Genomic DNA, 12,005 nt, shown 5'->3' with positions numbered 1-12,005 from the left:
ACTTTGTAGCCCCTGGGATAGAATGTCAAGGTTTATTTCTACAGAAACAAACTGTGAAGGAAACCCATCAGCTCAGTAGACCGCACACCTGTGTTTTCTGAAATCCTTCTCTCAAGGGAACAGTGAGTCAGAAATTTTGAATTTAACGCTTCGTTTTGCATCCCCCTGAGTACCGGTGGGGCCACAGACACAGCCATTTCCTGTAACCCACACAGCCATTTCCTGTAACCTCAGACTATAGATCCAGTTCGTACCTCACTCTGGTCACCTTTCCACACACAGACACTGCTGTCCTCCCACCACAGAACAAATGATCTGAACGGAACAAGCAGGTGAGTGAGAGGGAATAGTGAACTTCAATAGTAAGCTTTGCCTTTAGGGGCAAAGTGTCTATTCACGTACTGCAAAGAAGACACAACAAGGGTTCAAGAATCACTCATCTTTTCTTCACATTCAAACTGTCGAGAAAGGAAGATTACTCTATGTGAATAAAGACCATTAAGGTGTGGCTAGAACACAGAAACATGGGGATAATTCATAGTTCATTCCTTTCTGAGTTTCAGATCATTTTCTCACAAGTGTCCAGACAATGGCTTATTTAGTGTTGGAGAAAGAAGAAAAAGAAAAGGAAGCACACACACGCACACACACACACACACACACACACACACACACACACATCTACTTGAAAAGCAATGATTCTTTCACTTGCTATTTTACTTGAAGTACCATTCTGAGTAAAAGCACCAAAGGGACATCAGAATTCAGTGAATTAAACAAAATAGAGGCTCATTTCCCCCTCTCATTTCTGTGAAAGAGACCAGAGCTGAGACTTATCAAGAGTTGAATGTGGGCTTTTTATTATCAACCTGTGGCTTTCCTGTCAGAACCCAGTGTGGCTACTTAGCTTTATTCCCTTTATTCACCAAAACCAAGGAAGAATGAGATCAAGTGAAAAATATACCTTTGAACGGAATGATATGAAAATTATACCCATCACTTCTTTTTTTATTGGTGATAACTTGGTCACCTACCTAGCTGCAAGGGAGGCTGGAAAGGTAGAATTAACTCCAGAAAGCCAAATGTACAGACAGACATGCCCTGTGAGTTTTTATTTTTATTTTTTGGCAAGGGTGGGGGGAGAAACTTCTGTTTTAACAGCAAGATCAGGAGAATAAATTTTAGAGAAAAATTGACAGCATGAGCTCTAATGTCCATGGCTGCTTTCTTCTTCTTTTTCTTCTTCTTCTCCCCCTCCTCCCCCTCCCCCTCCCCTCCCCTCCCCCTCCTCCTCCTCCTCTTCCTCCTCCTCCTCTTCTTCTTCTTCTTCTTCTTCTTCTTCTTCTTCTTCTTCTTCTTCTTCTTCTTCTTCTTCTTCTTCTTCTTCTTCTTCTTCTTCTTCTTCTTCTCTTCTTCTTCTTCTTCTTCTTCTTCTTCTTCTTCTTCTTCTTCTTCTTCTTCTTTTTCTCTTCCTACTTGTCAGTCACAGGCTTGAACTCAGAGCCTGGGTGCTGTAGCTCTTTTGCTCAAGGCTCTACCACAGTACCACTTTCAGTTTTCTGGTGGTTCATTGGAGATAAGAGTCTCACAGACTTTCCTGCCTGGGCTGGCTTTGAATTAAGACCCTCAGATATCAGCCTCCTGAGTAGCTAGGGCCACAGGTGTGAGCTGCCAGCACCCAGCTTTCTTCTTCTATCTTGAGGTAGTGTACAAAGGGGTTTCAAATCAATGTGTCAGTTTATAAGTATGATGCATCTGATCAACCCCATTCTGACTGCCTATGCTGCTTTAAAATTCATTGCAAGAATGTAAACATATTTAGGAAAATCCATGATTCCTGTTCACCCTGAACCCTGCTACCAGTCAGGCTCATAAAAATAGAGTTTGTTATATGTGGAAAAACTCTGGTTAAAGGGTGGAGATATTCGTGGGAATTGCTCAGAACAGAAAAGTCCAATTTTCTGAGAAGAAATACATGAAACCTATGATTTGAATTTTTCTCACATTGGTGACTTCCAGATCTCTGGGCAAGGTCATAGCCATGGAGGGGCAAGGAGAAGGAGGTCACATGATTTTAGATTTATTTGCATTTGCCCTCATGAGAAAATTTAGCTTTAGTTGCTTAAGACTATTGTGTATTATCTTGTGGTGGCAAGCCTCCAGGGTAGTTCCTGCTTGTTTTCTTCTTCTCAAATACCACCTCTACCATGCATCAACCCTTGCTGGAGAATGCAGCAGTCAACAGCTTCCTTTTCTACGTTGTGGACAAGACTGTCACCAGACATACAAAAGGGTTATAGTTACCTAAATCAGGTAAAGAGTACATTTCTCTTTGGACAATGTCATTCCATTTGTTTTTATGGTGGTGCTGGTAGTGGTACTATAGTGTTCAAACTCAGGGCCTTGCATTCTTGCCCTGATTTTCTGCTCAAAGCTGGCTCTCTACCATTTGAACTTTACCACCACTCCTGGTTTTTTACTGGTGAATTGGAGAGAAGAGTCTTGGGGACTTTTCTGCCCTGCTGGCTTCAAACTGTGATCCTCCATTCTCAGTTCCCTGAATGGCTAGGTTTCAAATGTGAGTCTCCAGGAACCATCTGTCTTAGTAATTATTTTTTAATTCAGGTAGGTTTAAGAGTGTATAGCACTGAATAGGTTACAACTGTTCAACTGTGCAGATCCTACAATGGCATCTGAGACTTCACAGAGCCCTCAGAATTTATTCTCCGTGTTAATCCACTTTAGCCTTGGACTCTAATTTTTGATGAGTTTTACTGAAAGATTGACTCTTCTTTGTTCCTTCCCATCGATCAACTGCCTTACAACCTTGGATGTCTATTCATATGTATAACAAGCCAATAGGCAGAATATTGGCACTCAAAATATCTGCCTCTCAGTGCCTGGAACCTATGGGTATGTTCCCTGACATGACTGAGAGGATTTAAGGTTGCACAGGGAATTAAAATTCCTGGATTATCCTGGTGGCCTCAATGTTCTTGGAATCATGGGGGTTCTTAATAGGAGAAGAGGAAAGCAGAGGAAAGAACAGCATCGAGGAAGTACTTGGCTCAACATCACTGGCTCAGTAAAGAGAAGAACGAGGCCACAAGCCAAGGACTATGGGTGGGCCTCTTACAATTGGATGAAGAAAGGAGATGAATTTTCCCCTAGAGCCTTCACAGAGAACATGGACCTGTTGAAAGTTTTTTTTTTGTTTTTTTTGCCACATGAAACCCATTTTTGGACTTCAACCTCCAGAATTGCAAGGTAGTATAAATTAGTGCTCTGTTGAGCCATGCTTGTGTTGTTACACCAGTAATTGGAAAGCAAAACCAACTATGGTATCTTAAGCCTATAAAGTATAAATCTTTAACTGAGAATCATATGCAGGCTCACCTCTGAGCATGGCATGTATTGAAGTCAGTTTTGAATTATGTTTAGAAATGAGTACAAAGTCAGTCACTAGTTTACTAGTAAGTGCTCCCTTAAAACTAGGGGATCCCCCAAAGTTGAGATGAGATGAGTTAGAGGGCAAGCTCCAGTTGGCTTAAATACTCAGATAAATAACACCAGTAATCCTGTATTAATGTGTCCGTTTTCACGTTATAAGTTTTTACTTGTGAATACAGCCTTGGGCTTCACTGCTTGAATACGTTCTAAGAAAGGTAAAGCAACAACAAAAAGATGATTTCTTCTAAGTGTGATATTCTAGAAATTAATGAATTGACTAGGGAACCTAGGAGATGTGTACATCAACAAAAGTCTTCCCAAAGTTAATCTTCTTTCAGAAGAAGCCATTGCATAAATAGATTTTTTTGAGACATTCTACCTTTTGATATACTTTATCTATCTGTACTATTAAAAGCAAAGTAGAAAAGTTAATAGCACTTAAAAAATTCTCAGCTATTGAAAAGATGAGACCAGGTGTAGTAACACTTGTGTGTAGTCTGAACTACTTTCGGGAGGAGATGGCAGAATCGAGATTCAAAGACAGTGTGCGTAATAGCTATTGAGGCCATTCCCTCATGCCTACAAATTGAGCTGGGCAGGTCATAGGTTGGGGGATTGGGGTCTGAAGCTGGTTAAAAACAGGAGACCCTATGTGAATAGTAACTAAAGCAAAGAAGGGTTGGGTGTGTGGCTCAAGGGGTCAAGGGCCTGCCTTGCAAATATGAGTTCCTAAGTACAAATTCCAGTACTACCAAAAAACAAAAAAATAAAAGCAAGCAGAATTTCTTATGCTTGGATGGATTTCTTTTTGCTTTTTATTTGATCTCTTCTAAAAGCTTAAACAAAAACAGTAAGTAAAATACCTGGCTCATGCCTGTAATCCTAACTACCCAGGAGACTGAGATCTAAAAATCGTGGTTCAGAGCCAGCCTGGGCAGGAAAGTCCATGAAACTCTTATCTCCAAAGAACCACCAGAAAATTGGAAGTGGTGCTGTGGCCCAAAGTGGTAGCATGGTAACCTTGAGCTGAAAGAACTCAGGGACAGTGCCCAGGCTCAGAGTTCAATCCCCACACCTGACAAAAAAAACAAAAAGAAAAGAAAAAAAGAAAGAAAAAGAAAAAGACCTGGTAAAACATACATGTAAGTGGGATCATTTAGCCTACAATGTCAGAAGTAACAGCAAGGCAAGAGGAAAAGGGTGTGGCAAAGACGGGATACCCAGGCACCGGCTTCTTTGCCATCCAGGACGTTATGCATACGGTGCATATGCCTTTAAATTGTATTATGCTGATAGCTGTTCAGGGGGCATGGGCCACTTTTGCTTACCTTCCAGTCTCCCATGTGCAAGCTCCGGTGATGGTGAGAAACAGCAATAATCGCGATTTTTCTTTTACAATGGTGAGTGCTTCCAGACGCGTGTCGACTTCCATAGGAGGGGATGGTCACTGCGATGCTTTGGTTTCTCGTCTGGAAATCCAATTTAAAGTGGCAGATGGAAAAGGAGGGGGGAGGGGAGTTAGTTATTCAATCTTCTGTCTTCCCAAGGCCTTTGGTTTACTACCTCTCCCTTGGACAGTTAATAATACTTGACATTTTTAGAGCTGCCTTTTAAACAAAGACCCAGAAGGCTTAAAGCAGTGTGTTAGGGGAATGAGCTCACACACCAGGTGCAGGATACGGAACAGCAAGCCCTTCCCGGTGGAATGCAGCAGCTGGACCACAGCTGGTGGGGTATTGGCACAGGACAAAGGCCCAGAGCAAGAGGTATAAAGGAGATGGGGGCCCAGCTGAGACTTCCGGAGTGATGGAGGGTGGTGGCATGAAAGGTCGCTAGGTAGGATGTTAGTCTTAGGAAACATTCAGATAATCTTGTGGAGGGCAGAAAGAGACCCTTCATGATTTAGGATAGCCAATCATCAATCTTCCTGATCAGCCCTGACCTATCAGAAGAGCAAAGCTTGAAGACTGATGGTGTCAACCTTTCTGTTAGCCAATCATTAGTCTTCCTAATCAGCCCTGACCTATCAGAAGAGCAAAGCTTGAAGACTGGTGGCATCAGCCTTTCTGTTAACCAATCATTAGTCTTCCTAACCAGCCCTGACCTATCAGAAGAGCAAAGCTTGAAGATTGGTGGCGTCAGCCTTTCTGTTAACCAATCATTAGTCTTCCTAACCAGCCCTGACCTATCAGAAGAACAAAGCTTGATGACTGGGGGCATCAGCCTTTCTGTTAGCCAATGATTAGTCTTCTTAATCAGCCCTGACCTATCAGAAGAGCAGATTTGTCTGTCCACCATCCAACCTGACATCCTTGGTGCCTGCTTCTCGCAGGAGGACTCCAGCTGCAGAATCCTATCTGTGACCTTCAGAACAGGCTTGGGTGGTTGGAGAACAGGGTGGGGTCCTGGCAGCAGGCTAGTGCACTGGTCTGTGCCACTGTGGAGGTTCAGGCAGGAAGTTTAGGGGAAGATTGCTCTGTTAGCTTCTTTTCCAGGAAATGCATTTGTCTTCCTCCCTTCACCTACTTCAGGACTATAAGGTACGTGGAGGAGGCAGGCAGCATTTCCACCCACATTGAGTGTGTTAGTTGCAAACTCTCTCCTCTGTAAATTCAAGGCAAGGTCAAGCAAGCTGAGCATTCTGGGTCTCATTTTTATTCCCAGTTTCTAATCCCAGTAAAGCTAGAGACCACAGCAAAACATATGCACCTGCTAAGCATGGGTCATCACGTAGATCTTGACACATTTACCCATCCACCCATGCAAATCACACTTACACGCATAGCCACGCATAAGCTGACACACTTGCACATGCATGCTCACATATATACAACCAAACTCAGGAGATCTCTCTCTCTCTCTCTCTCTCACACACACACACACACACACACTCACTCACACACACACTCTGCCTCACTCCAACACCAACATACATTCCTCAACTAGTCACATTCCCCCAATGGAAGGGAGATTTCTCCAGCAGGCCACTGTGAAACACCTGTTGTTGGTGGTGACCCAGGGTGGCCATGGAACAAATAACCAATCCAGCTGCTGCCCTGGGGCTCCATCCAATTAGAAACAACGTCACATTGAAGGAAGTAAGATTTAGAGATTGGAAAAAAAAAAGCCTCATCCATCTGGGCATAAAGACTTGACACGGTGGAGGAGTCCCACAGAGGAGGCGCCCAGACTCAGTGCTCCTTTCTCAGTTTCCTGTCCCAGTCTCCCAAGGGAACTTGTGGCCAAGGAGGCGATTAAAACCAGCTTGGGCCTAATTAGGGTGAAACCACTGCCCTACCTCTCTTTCCAAATAGGTTTCTTCCAATTAAATTTCTCTCTCAAGGAAAGGTGGCTGGGCTGTTCCTAGAAGGGAGGAATTAAAAAAAAAAAATGAATGACATATGGCCACAGTCTTCCAGATCATTCCATTCTGCGAAGGCCCCACAGCTCTCTGAGTGAGATGTGGTGGGGTCTGAGCCTCCCCCGCCCCCCAGCATCTCGTTCCCCAGGGGACGGGCCAGGCCTGCTTCCAGATGGTCCCACAGAGCCAGGTGGGAGACGCAGAGCATGGAAAACTGCAACTCTCACATGTTTCATAGTTTAATGTATTATTCATTCTAACTTTGGTGAGCAAAGAATCTAAGTGGATTAAATAGAAAAAAACCAAAACCTAATGGATATAATTTAAGAGGAAGAAAAAAAAATATGTAAGACGAGAGACGAAATCCACTACGCATGGGGCTGGTAGAGATGGAGAAACGAGCCACTAATTATGTCCCCGCTCCGGTCTTCCTGGCAGTCCGTTGCTTTGCACGTGGCTCCCAAGGACAGTTGTCAGAATGCCCGGGAGGAGAAGCAGAGCTAGGAGAGCCCAGAACGATGCAGGTCAGGTCGTAGGTTTGGTGACTTGAAGTGGGCCATGTTGGATTCTTCATATTATAATAATTGGCAGAGCTTCGTTCATCCCCAGCTGTGTGGGAAGGGGGTGGCTACTCGTCGGTCTTGATCAGCAGAGCACTGGAGAGTTAGCCACTCATCTCTTATCCTAAGTTCTCAGTTTCTCTCAGGGACTAACTAGGATTCCTTAATCCCATTAAAATGTCCTTATTTCCATAGTTTCTCTCCTCAAATATATTTTTGTTTGGTAAATCCTGAAATAGCTGCTCTAACTTAAAAGAAAGGCCCATCCCCCTAAGTATGTGTGAACCTTATCGATGAATAGCATTTGTCACCTATTAGCTGTAAGAGTGTGCCAGGATTGTTCTTTTCAAAAAAATTTTTAAATGAATATATCTTCCTATTTGGTAGGTAAGAGTTTTCCCAGATACATCCAAAGTCAGATACCTTAGCTTAGTTCCTAGATTTAGATATTAGGGCTCTTTTTCCCCTCCCTCTTTCTCTGTTTAGGGTAAATGACAATCCCATTGGTGATAAGCAATATCACCATGCATATGAATGAGTCCATGCAAAGAATAAGAAAGCAACAGGGCACTATGCCTGCCATCCTAGCTATGCAGGAGGATGAAGTCTGAGGATTGCAATTCAAAGGCTGTCCAGGCAGGAAAGTCTATGAAACCCTTACCTCAAAATTAACCAACGGAGAAATTCAGAAGTGCAGCTGTGGATCAAGTGGTAGAGCATGAGCTGTGAGCATAAAAGCTCAGACACAGTGCCCAGGCCCTGAGTTCAAGCCCTAGGAGTGGCAAAAGGGGAAAAAAAGGAAGAAAGAAAGGAAGAAAGAATGGAAGGAAGGAAGGAAGGAAGGAAGGAAGGAAGGAAGGAAGGAAGGAGGAAAGGATAAAAGCAACCAATCAAGCAAACAAGCAATTTAAAATTTGATGTCAGAATCTTACTTTTTTTTTTTTTATTTTCCCAGTTCTGGGGATTGAACCCAAGGCCTGATGCACACTTAGCAAGCATTCCACCACTGAGCTACAGCATCCATTCAGAGCCCTAAATTCTTTTCTGGTGACTTGCAACCCTTTCTCTCATCCATTAGTCATAAATGCGTGTGTTTCCCCGAATAAAGAGGAACATTTCCAAAGCAATCTGTTCTGTCAAACTTTTCTTTCTTTTAAGTCAGATGATAAAGTGCTGTGTAAAGTGTCTGCTAGGATTCAGACAATCAGAACAGAGATATTTCTCAATGGAAAAAACATAAATTATTGTTTAATTTGTTGAGTGTGCTCTTTACCAGGTATCATGCAAGCTAGTACAGGGGTTTGAACCCAAGGCCTCACACATATCTCTAGACTTGCAATGGTTCTTTGGGAGATAGAGTCCTGCAGACTTTTCTGCCTGGGTTGGCTTTGAACTGTGATCCTCTGGAACTCATTCTCTTGAATAGCCAGGATTATAGGCATGAGCTTTTGTACCAGTGTCCTTACTTAATACTTAAAGTCATACTGTGAGGCTGAGGATAACTGCTTTACAAATGAAGAAGTAAAATTCCTCAGGGACAACCCCACAGTTGGTAAGTGTCCATCTCTTGTGCGTTTGCTATTTTCATAAGCGCATGCTATTTATATCAATTGTATTATCCACTCATGTACCTGTCAAATTATGGATGGCACCAGATCGATACTATTCCTAGGTAGAAAACAAACAGAAAAAATATTATTGATACCAAAAGTCAGCGAATATTGATCCACAGGGAAGGCTGCATAGATCTGTGAAGGAAACAGATCTTTAAAAAAAAATCCCAGTTCTTTCTGGCTTGGTAAAGCCTCAATTGACTGCTTTTTCTAACAGTTGTCTTTAAGAATGAGTAAGACGAGAACAAGGTGAACATACAACATTACTCAAACTCTCGATAGAAACTCTTTGGGGAGAATAACAGTATTGACCGAGATGATCTTACTGAAGAAAAAAAAAGAAAGGGGGATGGGGGGCTTTCTTCATGAAATAGTAAAGGGCTGAACTTTGAAAGTATTCGGGCATCTACGAAACACAATAATCAATGAAAATGTGTTTGTTTTCAACTCCTGGACTTGCTGAAGTTGAAAAAACAGGAGTTCTTCCATCAGCAGAGTATTGGAATCACACAGGCATTCTTTCCCCTATGGCCCTTGGGTGCCCATGATTCTCAGCTTACAAGCACAAAGCAAAGCCACCTGAAAACCCACGGTTGCAAATCTCTTGGCTTCCATGCACCAAGTAAGGAAAGTGGCCCTCAGCTCCTACTTCCTTTGGAACAGACAGAGTTTGAGGTGGGAAAGTTCACGTTCAAGGTTAGCAAGTATTAGACTCTCATGTGGCGGGGGGTGGGGTCTGCCTAAAATACTCTTGACTTACAGGGTCAGAACTTGGCAATCTGCAGTCCTTTTACTTTTCTTTTCTTCCCATATACCTACACCGAATGGTCGCTGAAGGATACTCTGGCGGGGGGGCGGGGGGGGGGGGGAACCACAGGTCTGTTTTGTTCTTGCACTACAATTAATAAATTTCTCTCTCTCTCTCTCTCTATATATATATATATATATATATACATATATATGTATATATATATATATATATATATATACATATATATTTCCAGTCCTGCTTCCTCATGAAGATTGAAGATCGGATGATTGGGAGCAAATCCTGACTCCTGGTTTGCTTTTGCATAAGTCCCACTGGATAGCGAGGTGTTTTTCTTTATGCTAAGAATCTGCTGGCCACCAGTTCACGGGTCCTGTATGTACTCCAGAAAGTTTAAGTCTTCTTGCTGCTGCATGGACTCCTGGGGTGTATAATGAGGAAGAGTAGAACTCTGCCTCTAAGCCCGGGCTAGTTCTGGCAGCAGGTGCTGAGTAAGAAATCACGGGCAGACTTACCATGCCTTGAGATGCTCCTAAATGTAGGTCTTAAGGTTAGCACGCTTAGCAGTTTTGGTCCATGAGATTTGAGAAGGTAGAGAACTGTCTTACTAAGTTGGCTTCTTAAAAATAACACCAAATTTGCCAACAGAAGAGTGTAGTGAATGAGTACCTTTTCGTCCATTCCAATGCCTTGTTTTAATAAATATTTGTTCTTGTTTGCTGCCTTTCTTTAAAACCAGTTTTTTTTTTCTTTCTTTTTTTAAAAATCTATTCTATGGGATTGTTTGCAGTCCTCATATGCTTTTGGTATAAGTCTTTTGTCTGGTGCTGTTTTGTCAGGAACAAAGGGTGGCAAGCAGTGCAATTCGGCTTGCACTTCCATTAGTAGCAGTATGGGTTCTTAGTATCACTCGATCTTTTTTACATCTAACGTCTCAGTCTGTAGCCTAGCTTCCTACACATCAAAACCTGAGTTTTATAGTCCCATAATTGGTAATTCTCCCCACCTACTCTCTTACAGGAGTAATGGTAGGTATTTATTTGCATATAAATAATGTTGGAGTCTTTCAGGCATGGTGCTTCTTCTCTGTAAAAAGAACCTTTCTAAAGTTCAATGCAACAAAGAAGCGATCTGCGCTCCTCACGCATTCATTTCCTTATTCAGGAAAGTATTTTTACACAGAGCCTCACAGATGGGCTCTCAGTGGAACCTAGATTTATGGGTGCCGGAGATCTAAAACAATGGCAGACATCAGCTGACTCATTCGTGTTGGATCATCTTTGCTTGTTAGTTGGAAGGGAAGAGATAATCAGTAAACTTGAAGACAGACCAGCAGACTTTACCAGCTGTAAGTACAGAATTTAAAGGGAGAAAGGAAATAGAAATGATTCTACAAATTTGGTATGAAGGACTAGATTCAACTTGTCACAAACTCACTTCTGGCTTCTGGGTCAATCTTCGGAAATCAGGATATTTCTTTTAAGAAAACAGACACATGGATGATGCAAAAATGTGAAATGTAAAATACCCAGATTCCTCAAGGGGACCAAAGTAACATTCTGTCTATGTCCACCCCTGGCAGCAATGTTGATTCCACTTGGTAACCTTTTCCTAAAGCATTTTTAATCTAAGCCTCCCTTTGGTGAAGAAAAAATAGAGAGATTCCATTCTCTTCTAACAGCAAATTTTTATTTGGAAGTGGTATAGATGACATCTTTATTAGTCCAATCCTGCTGCTGTGTTCTGATCTTAATAGCCAACACATTATTCAACTTCCATTTTGATTCATTTGTTTCTTTCCCTCGTTATATGAATTAGTCAAAGTCTTTGGGATGATAGTGATCCAAATCCAGGGACACTACGACTTCACATCCAGTACCTCTGAGAGGTACTATTCAAGAGACAGGGAACAAAAAGGAGGTATTAGTAAGGTCTCCCTCTCAGCAGCTAAGCTGGGAGTAGTGACATAGGCCTATCATCACAGCTACGTTACTAGTGTTGAATAGGAGGATGGCAGTCCAGGCTGGCATAGGAAAAACCTGGAGACTCTTATCAGAAAAGTAAATAAGCAACTTTGGTGGGCTTAGTGATTCAAGTTGTGGAACTCCTGACCAGCAAGTGTGAGGCCTTGAGTTCAGCCCCCAGTACCTTCAAAAAAGGAGACATCAGTTAGGAGCGTTGTGTTGGCTTCCATAGACACTACGCTAAGATGTTGTATTCCATGCTACCTTTTATGGATTTCCTATACCTTG

General features: G+C 42.4%; 1 long non-coding RNA gene across 1 annotated transcript; it reads left to right on the top strand.

Moving 5' to 3' along the window:
- Positions 1 to 4,785: 4,785 nt before the first annotated feature.
- Positions 4,786 to 8,498, top strand: LOC122123989. The gene is made up of 2 exons (XR_006150478.1): positions 4,786 to 4,850; positions 8,327 to 8,498. It is a non-coding gene; the product is annotated as an uncharacterized LOC122123989 (long non-coding RNA).
- The last annotated feature ends 3,507 nt before the right edge of the window (positions 8,499 to 12,005 follow it).

Source organism: Dipodomys spectabilis, unplaced genomic scaffold, assembly GCF_019054845.1.
Source record: "Dipodomys spectabilis isolate Male_0828 unplaced genomic scaffold, ASM1905484v1 ptg000233l, whole genome shotgun sequence".
Classification (NCBI taxonomy): Eukaryota; Metazoa; Chordata; class Mammalia; order Rodentia; family Heteromyidae; genus Dipodomys; species Dipodomys spectabilis.
This window is presented reverse-complemented; position numbering and strand designations above follow the sequence as displayed.